Genomic DNA, 15,249 nt, shown 5'->3' with positions numbered 1-15,249 from the left:
CACGCGCGCTCCTCCTTCCCGACGACAACTTCTTCCCTGACGTTGACGACCTTCTTGACGACATGGCTGGCGACGACACCGACCTTACCTTCTCTCTGTCAGATCGCATGACTACTTTTATCCATGTTATATTAGTCATGCTTTATCTAATATTTTTATTAATAAAATCATTTGGTAAATTGCTCATATTTCCAACAATCCAAAAACCTTATTATAGGCAATTTACCCCAAGTGGTTTTGCTGCTTCCATGAGACCTCCTATGTTTGAGGGTATCCACTATAAGAGGTGGCGTGTGTGATGTAGACCGGACCTCGTGGCGAGATCCGATCCGTTGTTGCGGCCCGACCTTTCACGACACTCCACCTTCAGCAGTAGTAACCTCTCGCCCGCGCACGCGATGTACGCGAAATAGAGGGATTGAACCTTACGGTCCAGCACGAGAAAACCAATCTCGACGACGGCACTCACGCGCAAAACAATTTCCATGAAGAGAAATCGCAACAAAGAGGTTTTCTAAAGCTTCCTCCAAAACTTAGGGATTTTTAGACAGCTTCCCCCAAAACTCGATACGGGTGTCTACCCTAAAAACACATCGTGTTTATTATCGAAATATAACCTCCTTGTTACCTTCACTAAATTGAAATATTTTAGGCTCATGTATATCTGTGATTTGATGCGGTACAACATTATGTGTGGTCGTATCATCCTCTCCTCCTTGCATCAAAACCGTCCTCGGATTTGGGTTGACCTCTTGAGCAATATTTTCTTCACTCGATTGAATAACAACCACAGAAATTTCAGCAACTTGGGCCTTTATCTTTTCTTCTTCTTCCTGCTCTTTTATCCTCTCAAGATGTTCTTTCCTCCAAGAAATAAAACGCTCCTCACCCATTGGCACGAGGCTGCACTTCTTACCCCTCTTGACGGTATATCTGTGTGTTTTGCAATCGTACGCGACATCATGCTCTTTGTACCACGGCTCTCCCAATAACAAGTGACATGAAATCATCGGTGCCGGAATCACGTCGCACAAAACCTCGCAAAAATAATTTTCCAACAAAAATGGTACCTTTGTTTGTTGCGTGACAGTGAGCTCTTCATGACCCCAACGGAAACAGTATGGTTGTGGACGTGGTGTCATTGGTAGATTCAGTTTCTCCACCATCTCAATGCTTGCGGCGTTGATCAAATTCATGTGATCGACCGTCATAGCACATGATCTCTCTCTCACCACCACACGGGTGTGAAATAGCCCGGCCCAACGGCCTTCCTCCTCCAACTGAAATCCATAGCTTAACTTACTGAATGATAATGCGCTCGTCATCTTCTCCATAGTGTTGTGAACAACCTTGCTCTGATACCACCTGATGTAGACCGGACCTCGTGGCGAGATCCGATCCGTTGTTGCGGTCCGACCTTTCACGACACTCCACCTTCAGCAGTAGTAACCTCTCGCCCGCGCACGCGATGTACGCGAAATAGAGGGATTGAACCTTACGGTCCAGCACGAGAAAACCAATCTTGACGACGGCACTCACGCGCAAAACAATTTCCACGAAGAGAAATCGCAACAAAGAGGTTTTCTAAAGCTTCCTCCAAAACTTAGGGATTTTTAGACAGCTTCCCCCAAAACTCGATACGGGTGTCTACCCTAAAAACACATCATGTTTATTATCGAAATATAACCTCCTTGTTACCTTCACTAAATTGAAATATTTTAGGCTCATGTATATCTGTGATTTGATGCGGTACAACATTATGTGTGGTCGTATCAGCGTGAGAGCAGTCTTATGGTTTCAAACCATGAGTTGCTATGATGCCACGCTTGGCAAGCCTGAAGGGGAGCTCGATGCCAACAAGAACAAGCTTTTCAGAAAAAATGGATACTCTGTTTAAGGCTGCTCTCTTGAGTGTTCTTGGTGAGAACATAGTTGATGCTTGCATCAATTGATAATGGAAAAGATATGTGGGACGCACTCGAGGCCAAGTTTGGGGTCTCGGATGCAGGCACTGAGCCGTACATCATGGAGCAATTCTATGATTACAGGATGACTGAAGAGCGCTCCATGGTTGAGCAAGCTCATGAGATACAGTCATTTGCTAGAGAACTTGAGCACTTCAATTGTATGCTACTGGACAAGTTTGTTGCCGGAGGTACCATCACTAAGCTTCCTCCTTCGTGGAGGAACTTTGCTACCTTACTGAAGCATAAGAGGCAGGAGTTTTCCATTCCGGATCTCATTAGCACTCTTGATGTGGAAGAAAAGGCGAGAGCAAAGGACACACGTGCTTGAGGTATTGAGGGAGGATCTAGTGCCAATGTGGTACAGAAGCAGAACTTCCAACCCCACAAGTTCAAGAACAAGGGCAAGTTTGATGGTAAAGCAAAGTTTGATGGGAAGAACAAGGCTGTCCAGCACAAGAACTTCAAGAAGAAGAATGACAAGAAGAAAGGTGTTTGTCATGTGTGTGGAGATCCTGATCATTGGGCTCCTAGTTGCCCTAATCGTTATGACAAGCGTCATCCTGGGAAAGGCGGCAAGACCGCTAATGTTGTCATTGGAGACATTGACATGAAGGATGCTGGGTATGGTATATTTCCCACTATTCTTTCAGTTTGTCATTCTCCTGATTGGTTGATTGACATGGGTGCTAATGTGCATGTATGCGGTGATATTTCCATATTTTCGTCTTATCAGACCGTAGGGACTTCAACTGTGCTGATGGGCAACGGTTCAAGTGCTTCTGTTCGTGGTGTTGGCATAGTCGATCTGAAGTTTACTTCGGGGAAGATTGTATGGCTGAAGAACGTGCATTATGTCCCCTCCGTCAATAAAAATCTTGTTAGCGGATCTCTTCTGTGTAGAGATGGCTACAAGCTTGTCTTTGAGTCAAATAAATTTGTAATATCCAAGTATGGAACCTTTGTTGGTAAAGGCTATGAGTCAAGAGGCCTGTTTCGTTTATCCTTATCAGACGTTTGCAATAAATTTGTTAATCATGTTTGCAACAATAGTGAATCAAATGTATGGCATTCATGTCTTTGTCATATTAACTTTGGTTGCATGTCGCGACTAGCGAAGTTGAACTTAATCCCTAGTTTCACCACTGTCAAGGGATCTAAGTGTCAAGTATGTTGGGGAACGTTGCAGAAAACAAAATTTTTTCCTACGTTTTCACCAAGATCCATCTATGAGTTCATCTAGCAACGAGTGATCGGATGCATCTACATACCTTTGTAGATCGCGAGCGGAAGCGTTCAAAGAACGGGGATGAGGGAGTCGTACTCGTCGTGATCCAAATCACCGGAGATCCTAGCGCCGAACGGACGGCACCTCCGTGTTCAACACACGTACGGTCAGCGTGACGTCTCCTCCTTCTTGATCCAGCAAGGGGGAAGGAGAGGTTGATGAAGATCCAGCAGCACGACGGCGTGGTGGTGGATGCAGCAGTCACCGCAGCAGGGCTTCGCCGAGCTTCTGCGAGAGGGAGAGGTGTAGCAGGGGAGAGGGAGGCGCCAAGACTTCAGGGTGCGGCTGCCCTCCCCCCTTTTATATAGGCCCCCTAGGGGGGTGCGCCGGCCCTAAGAGATGGGATCTCCTAGGGGGGCGGCGGCCAAGGGGGTGGAGTGCCCCCCAAGGCAAGTGGAGGCGCCCCCTCCCCTAGGGTTCCCAACCCTAGGCGCATGGGGGCCCAAGGGGGGCGCACCAGCCCACTATGGGCTGGTTCCCTCCCCACTTCAGCCCATGGGGCCCTCCGGGATGGGTGGCCCCACCCGGTGGACCCCCGGGACCCTTCCGATGGTCCCGGTACAATACCGTTGACCCCCGAAACTCTCCCGATGGCCGAAACTGCACTTCCTATATATAATTCTTCACCTCCGGACCATTCCGGAACTCCTCGTGACGTCCGAGATCGAATCTGGGACTCTGAAAAAACTTTCGGGTTACTGCATACTCATATCTCTACAACCCTAGCATCACCGAACCTTAAGTGTGTAGACCCTACGGGTTCGGGAGACATGTAGACATGACCGAGATGACTCTCCGGTCAATAACCAACAGCGGGATCTGGATACCCATGTTGGCTCCCACATGATCCTCGATGATCTCATCGGATGAACCACGATGTCGAGGATTCAAGCAACCCCGTATACAATTCCCTTTGTCAATCGGTACGTTACTTGCCCGAGATTCGATCGTCGGTATCCCAATACCTCGTTCAATCTCGTTACCGGCAAGTCACTTTACTCGTACCGTAATGCATGATCCCGTGACCAGACACTTGGTCACTTTGATCTCATTATGATGATGCATTACCGAGTGGGCCCAGAGATACCTCTCCGTCATATGGAGTGACAAATCCCAGTCTTGATCCGTGTCAACCCAACAGACACTTTCGGAGATACCCGTAGTATACCTTTATAGTCACCCAGTTACGTTGTGACGTTTGGTACACCCAAAGCACTCCTACGGTATCCAGGAGTTACACGATCTCATGGTCTAAGGAAAAGATACTTGACATTGGAAAAACTCTAGCAAACGAACTATATGATCTTGTGCTATGTTTAGGATTGGGTCTTGTCCATCACATCATTCCTCCTAATGATGTGATCCTCGTTATCAATGACATCCAATGTCCATAGTCAGGAAACCATGACTATCTGTTGATCAACGAGCTAGTCAACTAGAGGCTACTAGGGACATTGTGGTCTATGTATTCACACATGTATTACGGATAACACAATTATAGCATGAACAATAGACAATTATCATGAACAAGGAAATATAATAATAATTTTATTATTGCCTCTAGGGCATATTTCCAACAGTCTCCCACTTGCACTAGAGCACTTGCACTAGAGTCAATAATCTAGTTACATTGTGATGAATCGAACACCCATGGAATTCTGGTGTTGATCATGTTTTGCCCTAGGGAGAGGTTTAGTCACGGATCTGCTACATTCAGGTCCGTATGTACTTTACAAATCTCTATGTCTCCATCTTGAACATTTTCACGAATGGAGTTGAAGCGACGCTTGATGTGCCTTGTCTTCTTGTGAAACCTGGGCTCCGTGGCAAGTGCAATAGCTCCAGTGTTGTCACAAAAGAGTTTGATTGGCCCCGACGCATTGGGTATGACTCCTAGGTCGGTGATGAACTCCTTCACCCATATTGCTTCATGTGCTGCCTCCGAGGCTGCCATGTACTCCGCTTCACATGTAGATCCCGCCACGACGCTCTGCTTGCAGCTGCACCAGCTCACTGCTCCACCATTCAACATATACACGTATCCGGTTTGTGACTTAGAGTCATCCAGATCTGTGTCGAAGCTAGCGTCGACGTAACCCTTTACGACGAGCTCTTCGTCACCTCCATAAACGAGAAACATGTCCTTTGTCCTTTTCAGGTACTTCAGGATATTCTTGACCGCTGTCCAGTGTTCCTTGCCGGGATTACTTTGGTACCTTCCTACCAAACTTACGGCAAGGTTTACATCAGGTCTGGTACACAGCATGGCATACATAATAGAACCTATGGCTGATGCATAGGGGATGACGCTCATCTCTTCTATATCTTCTGCCGTGGTCGGACATTGAGCTGAGCTCAATTTCATACCTTGTAACACAGGCAAGAACCCCTTCTTGGACTGATCCATTTTGAACTTCTTCAAAATCTTATCAAGGTATGTGCTTTGTGAAAGACCTATGAGGCGTCTTGATCTATCTCTATAGATCTTGATGCCTAATATATAAGCAGCTTCTCCAAGGTCCTTCATTGAAAAACTTTTATTCAAGTAGGCCTTGATGCTGTCCAAGAGTTCTATATCACTTCCCATCAAAAGTATGTCATCTACATATAGTATGAGAAATGCTACAGAGCTCCCACTCACTTTCTTGTAAACGCAGGCTTCTCCATAAGTCTGCGTAAACCCAAACGCTTTGATCATCTCATCAAAGCGAATGTTCCAACTCCGAGATGCTTGCACCAGCCCATAAATCGAGCGTTGGTGCTTGCACACCTTGTCAGCATTCTTAGGATCGACAAAACCTTCTGGCTGCATCATATACAACTCTTCCTTAAGGAAACCATTAAGGAATGCCTTTTTGACGTCCATTTGCCATATCTCATAATCGTAGAATGCGGCAATTGCTAATATGATTCGGACGGACTTTAGCTTCGCTACCGGTGAGAAAGTCTCATCGTAGTCAATTCCTTGAACTTGTCGATAACCCTTAGCGACAAGCCGAGCTTTATAGATGGTCACATTACCATCCGCGTCTGTCTTCTTCTTGAAGATCCATTTATTTTCTATGGCTCGCCGTTCAACGGGCAAGTCAGTCAAAGTCCATACTTCGTTTTCATACATGGATCCTATCTCGGATTTCATGGCTTCTAGCCATTTTTCGGAATCCGGGCCTGCCATCGCTTCTTCATAGTTCGAAGGTTCACCGTTGTCTAACAACATGATTTCCAAGACAGGGTTGCCGTACCACTCTGGTGCGGAACGTGTCCTTGTGGACCTTCGAATTTCAGTAGGAGCTTGATCAGAAGTATCTTGATCATCATCAATAACTTCCTCTCTAGTCGGTGCAGGCGCCTCAGGAACATTTTCTTGAGTTGCGCCATTTTCCGGTTCAAGAGGCAATACTTCATCAAGTTCTACTTTCCTCCCACTTACTTCTTTCGAGAGAAACTCTTTCTCTAGAAAAGATCCATTCTTGGCAACAAAGATCTTGCCTTCGGATCTGAGGTAGAAGATATACCCAATGGTTTCTTTAGGGTATCCTATGAAGACGCATTTTTCCGATTTGGGTTCGAGCTTTTCAGGTTGAAGTTTCCTGACATAAGCATCGCATCCCCAAACTTTTAGAAACGACAACTTAGGTTTCTTCCCAAACCATAATTCAAACGGTGTCGTCTCAACGGATTTCGACGGTGCCCTATTTAAAGTGAATGCGGCAGTCTCTAAAGCATAGCCCCAAAAAGATAGTGGTAAATCGGCAAGAGACATCATAGATCGCACCATATCTAATAGAGTGCGATTACGACGTTCGGACACACCATTACGCTGAGGTGGTCCAGGCGGCGTGAGTTGTGAAACTATTCCACATTTTCTTAAGTGTGTGCCAAATTCGTGACTCAAGTATTCTCCTCCACGATCTGATCGTAGAAACTTGATTTTCCTGTCACGTTGATTCTCAACTTCACTCTGAAATTCCTTGAACTTTTCAAAGGTTTCAGACTTGTGTTTCATTAAGTAGACATACCCATATCTACTTAAGTCATCAGTGAGGGTGAGAACATAACGATAGCCACCGCGAGCCTCAACACTCATTGGACCGCACACATCAGTATGTATGATTTCCAATAAGTTGGTTGCTCGCTCCATTGTTCCTGAGAATGGAGTCTTGGTCATTTTACCCATGAGGCATGGTTCGCACGTGTCAAATGATTCATAATCAAGAGACTCTAAAAGTCCATCTGCATGGAGCTTCTTCATGCGTTTGACACCTATGTGACCAAGGCGGCAGTGCCACAAGTATGTGGGACTATCGTTATCAACTTTACATCTTTTGGTATTCACACTATGAATATGTGTAATATTACGTTCGAGATTCATTAAGAATAAACCATTGACCATCGAAGCATGACCATAAAACATATCTCTCATATAAATAGAACAACCATTATTCTCAGATTTAAATGAGTAGCCATCTCATATTAAACGAGATCCTGATACAATGTTCATGCTCAAACTTGGCACTAAATAACAATTATTGAGGTTTATAACTAATCCCGTAGGTAAATGTAGAGGTAGCGTGCCGACGGCGATCACATCGACCTTGGAACCATTCCCGACGCGCATCGTCACCTCGTCCTTCGCCAGTCTCTGTTTATTCTGCAGCTCCTGTTGTGAGTTACAAATATGAGCAACGGCACCGGTATCAAATACCCAGGAGTTACTACGAGTACTGGTAAGGTACACATCAATTACATGTATATCACATATACCTTTTGTTTTGCCGGCCTTCTTGTCCCTAAGTATTTGGGGCAGTTCCGCTTCCAGTGACCCTTCCCTTTGCAATAAAAGCACTCCGTCTCAGGCTTGGGTCCATACTTTGACTTCTTCTTCCCAGCAGCTTGCTTGCCGGGCGCGACAACTTCCTTGCCGTCCTTCTCAAAGTTCTTTTTACCCTTGCCCTTCTTGAACTTAGTGGTTTTATTGACCATCAACACTTGATGTTCCTTCTTGACTTCTACCTCTGCTGATTTCAGCATTGCAAATACTTCAGGAATGGTCTTTTCCATCCCCTGCATATTGAAGTTCATCACAAAGCTCTTGTAGCTTGGTGGAAGCGACTGGAGGATTCTGTCAATGACCGCATCATCCGGGAGATTAACTCCCAGCTGAGTCAAGCGGTTATGTAACCCAGACATAGTGAGTATGTGCTCACTGACAGAACTATTTTCCTCCATCTTACAGCTGAAGAATTTGTCGGAGACTTCATATCTCTCGACCCGGGCATGAGCTTGGAAAACCATTTTCAGCTCTTCGAACATCTCATATGCTCCATGTCTCTCAAAACGCTTTTGGAGCCCCGGCTCTAGGTTGTAAAGCATGCCGCACTGAATGTGGGAGTAGTCATCGGCACGTGTCTGCCAAGCGTTCATAACGTCTTGGTTCTGTGGGACGGGTGGATCACCTAGCGGTGCTTGTAGGACATAATCTTTCTTGGCAGCTATGAGGATGATCCTCAGGTTCCGGACCCAGTCCGTGTAGTTGCTGCCATCGTCTTTCAGCTTGGTTTTCTCTAGGAACGCGTTGAAGTTGAGGACTACGTTGGCCATTTGAACTACAAGACATATTGTAAATATTTTAGACTAAGTTCATGATAATTAAGTTCATCTAATCAAATTATAATGAACTCCCACTTAGATAGACATCCCTCTTCTAGTCATCTAAGTATAACATGATCCGAGTTGGCTAGGCCGTGTCTGATCATCACGTGAGACGGACTAGTCAACGTCGGTAAACATCTTCATGTTGATCGTATCTTCTATACGACTCATGCTCGACCTTTCGGTCTTCTGTGTTCCGAGGCCATGTCTATGCACATGCTAGGCTCGTCAAGTCAACCTAAGTGTATTGCGTGTGTAAATCTGTCTTACACCCGTTGTATGTGAACGTAAGGATCTATCACACCCGATCATCACGTGGTGCTTCGAAACGACGAACTGTAGCAACGGTGCACAGTTAGGGGGAACACTTTCTTGAAATTATTATGAGGGATCATCTTATTTACTACCGTCGTTCTAAGCAAACAAGATGCAAAACATGATAAACATCACATGCAATTAAATAATAATAGTGACATGATATGGCCAATATCACATAGCTCCTTTGATCTCCATCTTGGGGCTCCATGATCATCCTTGCACCGTCATACTCATCGACATGTAAGTTGTGATTCCTATTACAATAGCATGAACATCTCATACATCACATATAGATCATTCATCATTCATCACAACTTTGGCCATATCATATCACAAAGCACTTGCTGCAAAAACAAGTTAGACGTCCTCTAATTGTTGTTGCAGGTTTTACGTGGCTGAAGTAGGGTTCTAACAAGAACGTTTTCTTACCTACGTGAAAGCCACAACGTGATTTGTCAACTTCTATTTACCCTTCATAAGGACCCTGTTCATCGAATCTGCTCCAACTAAAGTAGGAGAGACAGACACCCGTCAGCCACCTTATGCAACTTGTGCATGTTAGTTGGTGGAACCGGTCTCACGTAAGCATACGTGTAAGGTTGGTCCGGGCCGCTTCATCCCACAATACCGTTGAAGCAAGATAAGACTAGTAGCGGCAAGAAAGTTGACAACATCAACGCCCACAACAAATTGTGTTCTACTCGTGCAAGAGAACTACGCATAGACCTAGCTTATGATGCCACTATTGGGGAACGTTGCAGAAAACAAAAATTTTCCTACGGTTTCACCAAGATCCATCTAGGAGTTCATCTAGCAACGAGTGATTAGATGCATCTACGTACCTTGTAGATCGCGAGCGGAAGCGTTCAAATAACGGGGATGAGGTAGTCGAACACGACGTGATCCAAATCACCGAAGATCTTAGCACCGAACGGACGATGCCTCCGCGTTCAACACACGTTCGGAACAGCCACGTCTCCTCCTTCTTGATCCAGCAAGGGGAGAGGAGAGGTTGAGGGAGATGGCACCAGCAGCAGCACGACGGCGTGGTGATGATGGAGCTGCAGTACTCCGTCAGGGCTTCGCCAAGCGCTATGGAGGAGGAGGAGGTGTTGGAGAGGGAGAAGGAGGCAACCAAAGGCTGAGGTATGAAGTCCCTCCTCTCCCCAACTATATATAGGAGGGCCAAGGGGGGGGGGTGCGCCAGCCTAGGAGATCCAATCTCCTAGGTGCGGCGGCCAAGGGGAGGTTTCCCTCCCCCCCCAAGGCACCTAGGAGGTGCCTTCCCCTCCTAGGACTCTTTCCCCTTGTAACCCTAGGCGCATGGGCCTCTTTGGGGCTGGTGCCCTTGGCCCATGTAGGCCAAGGCACACCCCCTACAGCCCATGTGGCCCCCCGGGACAGGTGGCCCCACCCGGTGGACCCCCGGGACCCTTCCAGTGGTCCCGGTACAATACCGATAACCCCAAAACTTGTCCCGATGCCCGAAACAGGACTTCCCATATATAAATCTTTACCTCCAGACCATTCCGGAACTCCTCGTGACGTCCGGGATCTCATCCGGGACTCCGAACAACATTCGGGTTACTGCATATACATATCCCTGCAACCCTAGCGTCACCGAACCTTAAGTGTGTAGACCCTACGGGTTCGGGAGATATGTAGACATGACCGAGACGACTCTCCGGTCAATAACCAACAGCGGGATCTGGATACCCATGTTGGCTCCCACATGTTCCACGATGATCTCATCGGATGACCACGATGTCAAGGATTAATCAATCCCGTATACAATTCCCTTTGTCAATCGGTTGTACTTGCCCGAGATTCGATCGTCGGTATCCAATACCTTGTTCAATCTCGTTACCGGCAAGTCACTTTACTCGTACCGTAATGCATGATCCCGTGATCAACCACTTGGTCATGAGCTCATTATGATGATGCATTACCGAGTGGGCCCAGTGATACCTCTCCGTTATACGGAGTGACAAATCCCAGTCTCGATCCGTGTCAACCCAACAGACACTTTCGGAGATACCTGTATGCACCTTTATAGTCACCCAGTTACGTTGTGACGTTTGGCACACCCAAAGCACTCCTACGGTATCCGGGAGTTACACGATCTCATGGTAAAGGAAAAGATACTTGACATTGGAAAAGCTCTAGCAAACGAACTACACGATCTTGTGCTATGCTTAGGATTGGGTCTTGTCCATCACATCATTCTCCTAATGATGTGATCCCGTTATCAATGACATCCATGTCCATAGCCAGGAAACCATGACTATCTGTTGATCAACGAGCTAGTCAACTAGAGGCTCTACTAGGGACACATTATGGTCTATGTATTCACACATGTATTACGATTTCCGGATAATAATTATAGCATGAATAAAGACAATTATCATGAACAAGGAAATATAATAATCAATGTTTTATTATTCTTAGGGCATATTTCCAACAGTAGCCTCTAGTTGACTAGCTCGTTGATCAATAGATGGTTACGGTTTCCTGACCATGGACATTGGATGTCGTTGATAACGGGATCACATCATTAGGAGAATGATGTGATGGACAAAGACCCAATCCTAAGCCTAGCAGAAGATCATGTAGTTCGTATGCTAAAGCTTTTCTAATGTCAAGTATCATTTCCTTAGACCATGAGATTGTGCAACTCCCGGATACCGTAGGAGTGCTTTGGGTGTGCCAAACGTCACAACGTAACTGGGTGGCTATAAAGGTACACTACAGGTATCTCCGAAAGTGTCTGTTGGGTTGGCACGAATCGAGACTGGGATTTGTCACTCCGTGTAAACGGAGAGGTATCTCTGGGCCCACTCGGTAGGACATCATCATAATGTGCACAATGTGACCAAGGAGTTGATCACGGGATGATGTGTTACGGAACGAGTAAAGAGACTTGCCGGTAACGAGATTGAACAAGGTATCGGGATACCGACGATCGAATCTCGGGCAAGTATCGTACCGATAGACAAAGGGAATTGTATACGGGATTGATTAAGTCCTTGACATCGTGGTTCATCCGATGAGATCATCGTGGAACATGTGGGAGCCAACATGGGTATCCAGATCCCGCTGTTGGTTATTGACCGGAGAACGTCTCGGTCATGTCTGCATGTCTCCCGAACCCGTAGGGTCTACACACTTAAGGTTCGATGACGCTAGGGTTATAAAGGAAGTTTGTATGTGGTTACCGAATGTTGTTCGGAGTCCCGGATGAGATCCCGGACGTCACGAGGAGTTCCGGAATGGTCCGGAGGTAAAGATTATATAGGGAAGTCCTGTTTTGGTCACCGGACAAGTTTGGGGTCACCGGTATTGTACCGGGACCACGGGGGGCCACCTGCCCGGGGGGCCACATGGGCTGTAGGGGTGTGCGCCTTGGCCTATATGGGCCAAGGGCACCAGCCCCAAGAGGCCCATGCGCCAAGAGATAAGGAAAGGAAGAGTCCTAAAGGGGGAAGGCACCTCCTAGGTGCCTTGGGGAGGAGGGACTCCTCCCTGGCCGCACCCTTCCTTGGAGGAAGGGCCAAGGCTGCGCCCCCCTCTCCCTTGCCCCTATATATATGTGGGGGTGGGAGGGCAGCCATACCAATGTTCTGGTGCAGCCCTCCCCTTCTCCCAAGTACTTCTCCTCTCCCGTGGTGCTTGGCGAAGCCCTGCAGGATTGCCACGCTCCTCCACCACCACCACGCCGTTGTGCTGCTGCTGGATGGAGTCTTCCTCAACCTCTCCCTCTCTCCTTGCTGGATCAAGGCGTGGGAGACATCGTCGGGCTGTACGTGTGTTGAACGCGGAGGTGCCGTCCGTTCGGCACTAGGATCTCCGGTGATTTGGATCACGACGAGTACGACTCCTATCAACCCCGTTCTCTTGAACGCTTCCGCTTAGCGATCTACAAGGGTATGTAGATGCACTCTCCTTCCCCTCGTTGCTGTTCTCCATAGATAGATCTTGGTGACACATAGGAAAATTTTGAATTTCTGCTACGTTCCCCAACACTTCGCAGGCTTGCCTAAGCACCGCTACAATATTATCGAGGACTATGGTGGCAGGGGGCGCCGCACACGGCTAAGATATGATCACGTGGATCAACTTGTGTGTCTCTGGGGTGCCCCTGCCTCCGTATATAAAGGACGGGGGGTGCGGCCGGCCTAGGAGAGGCGCGCCAGAGAGTCCTACTCCCTCTGGGAGTAGGATTCCCCCCCCAATCCTAGTTGGAATAGGATTCGCGGAGGGGGAAAGAGAGAGAGGGGCCGGCCCCCTCTCCTTGTCCTATTCGGACCAAGGGAGGGGAGGGGCGCGCGGCCCATGAAGGGCTGCCTCTTCTCTTTTCCACTAAGGCCCATCATGGCCCATATAGCTCCCGGGGGGTTTCGGTAACCTCCCGGTACTCCGGTAAAATCCCGATTTCACCCGGAACACTTCCGATATCCAAACATAGGCTTCCAATATATCAATCTTTATGTCTCGACCATTTCGAGACTCCTCGTCATGTCCGTGATCACATCCGGGACTCCGAACAACTTCGGTACATCAAAATGCATAAACTCATAATATAACTGTCATCGTAACCTTAAGCGTGCGGACCCTACGGATTCGAGAACAATGTAGACATGACCGAGACACGTCTCCGGTCAATAACCAATAGCGGAACCTGGATGCCTCATATTGGCTCCTACATATTCTACGAAGATCTTTATCGGTCAGACCGCATAACAACATACGTTGTTCCCTTTGTCATCGGTATGTTACTTGCCCGAGATTCGATCGTCGGTATCTCAATACCTAGTTCAATCTCGTTACCGGCAAGTCTCTTTACTCGTTTGTAATACATCATCTCCAACTAACTCATTAGTTGCAATGCTTGCAAGGCTTAAGTTGATGTGCATTACCGAGAGGGCCCAGAGATACCTCTCCGACAATCGGAGTGACAAATCCTAATCTCGAAATACGCCAACCCAACATGTACCTTTGGAGACACCTGTAGAGCACCTTTATAATCACCCATTTACGTTGTGACGTTTGGTAGCACACAAAGTGTTCCTCCGGCAAACGGGAGTTGCATAATCTCATAGTCATAGGAACATGTATAAGTCATGAAGAAAGCAATAGCAACATACTAAACGATCGGGTGCTAAGCTAATGGAATGGGTCATGTCAATCAGATCATTCACCTAATGATGTGATCCCGTTAATCAAATAACAACTCTTTGTCCATGGTTAGGAAACATAACCATCTTTGATTAACGAGCTAGTCAAGTAGAGGCATACTAGTGACACTCTGTTTGTCTATGTATTCACACATGTATTATGTTTCTGGTTAATAAAATTCTAGCATGAATAATAAACATTTATCATGATATAAGGAAATAAATAATAACTTTATTATTGCCTTTAGGGCATATTTCCTTCAGTTTATATTGACACGCATGTCATAAATAAATTAAGACAACTCCTATGGCTCTTGCCGGTTGTCATACTCATCGACATGCAAGTCGTGATTCCTATTACAAGAACATGATCATCTCATACATCACATATATCATTCATCACATCCTTTGGCCATATCACATCACAAAACACTTGCTGCAAAAATAAGTTAGACGTCCTCTAATTGTTGTTGCAAGTTTTTACGTGGCTGCTATAGGTTTCTAGCAAGAACGTTTCTTACCTACGCCAAAACCACAACGTGAATTGCCAATTTCTATTTACCCTTTATAAGGACCCTGTTCATCGAATCCGATCCGACTAAAGTGGGAGAGACAGACACCCGCCAGCCACCTTATGCAACTAGTGCATGTCAGTCGGTGGAACCGGTCTCACGTAAGCGTACGTGTAAGGTTGGTCCGGGCCGCTTCATCCCACGATGCCGCCGAATCAAGATAAGACTAGTAACGGCAAAATAATTGAAAATATCGACGCCCACAATTACTTTGTGTTCTACTCGTGCATAGTAACTACGCATAGACCTAGCTCATGATGCCACTGTTGGGGAATGTAGCA

Source organism: Triticum urartu, chromosome 1 (assembly GCF_003073215.2).
Source record: "Triticum urartu cultivar G1812 chromosome 1, Tu2.1, whole genome shotgun sequence".
Taxonomy (NCBI): domain Eukaryota; kingdom Viridiplantae; phylum Streptophyta; class Magnoliopsida; order Poales; family Poaceae; genus Triticum; species Triticum urartu.
This window is presented reverse-complemented; position numbering follows the sequence as displayed.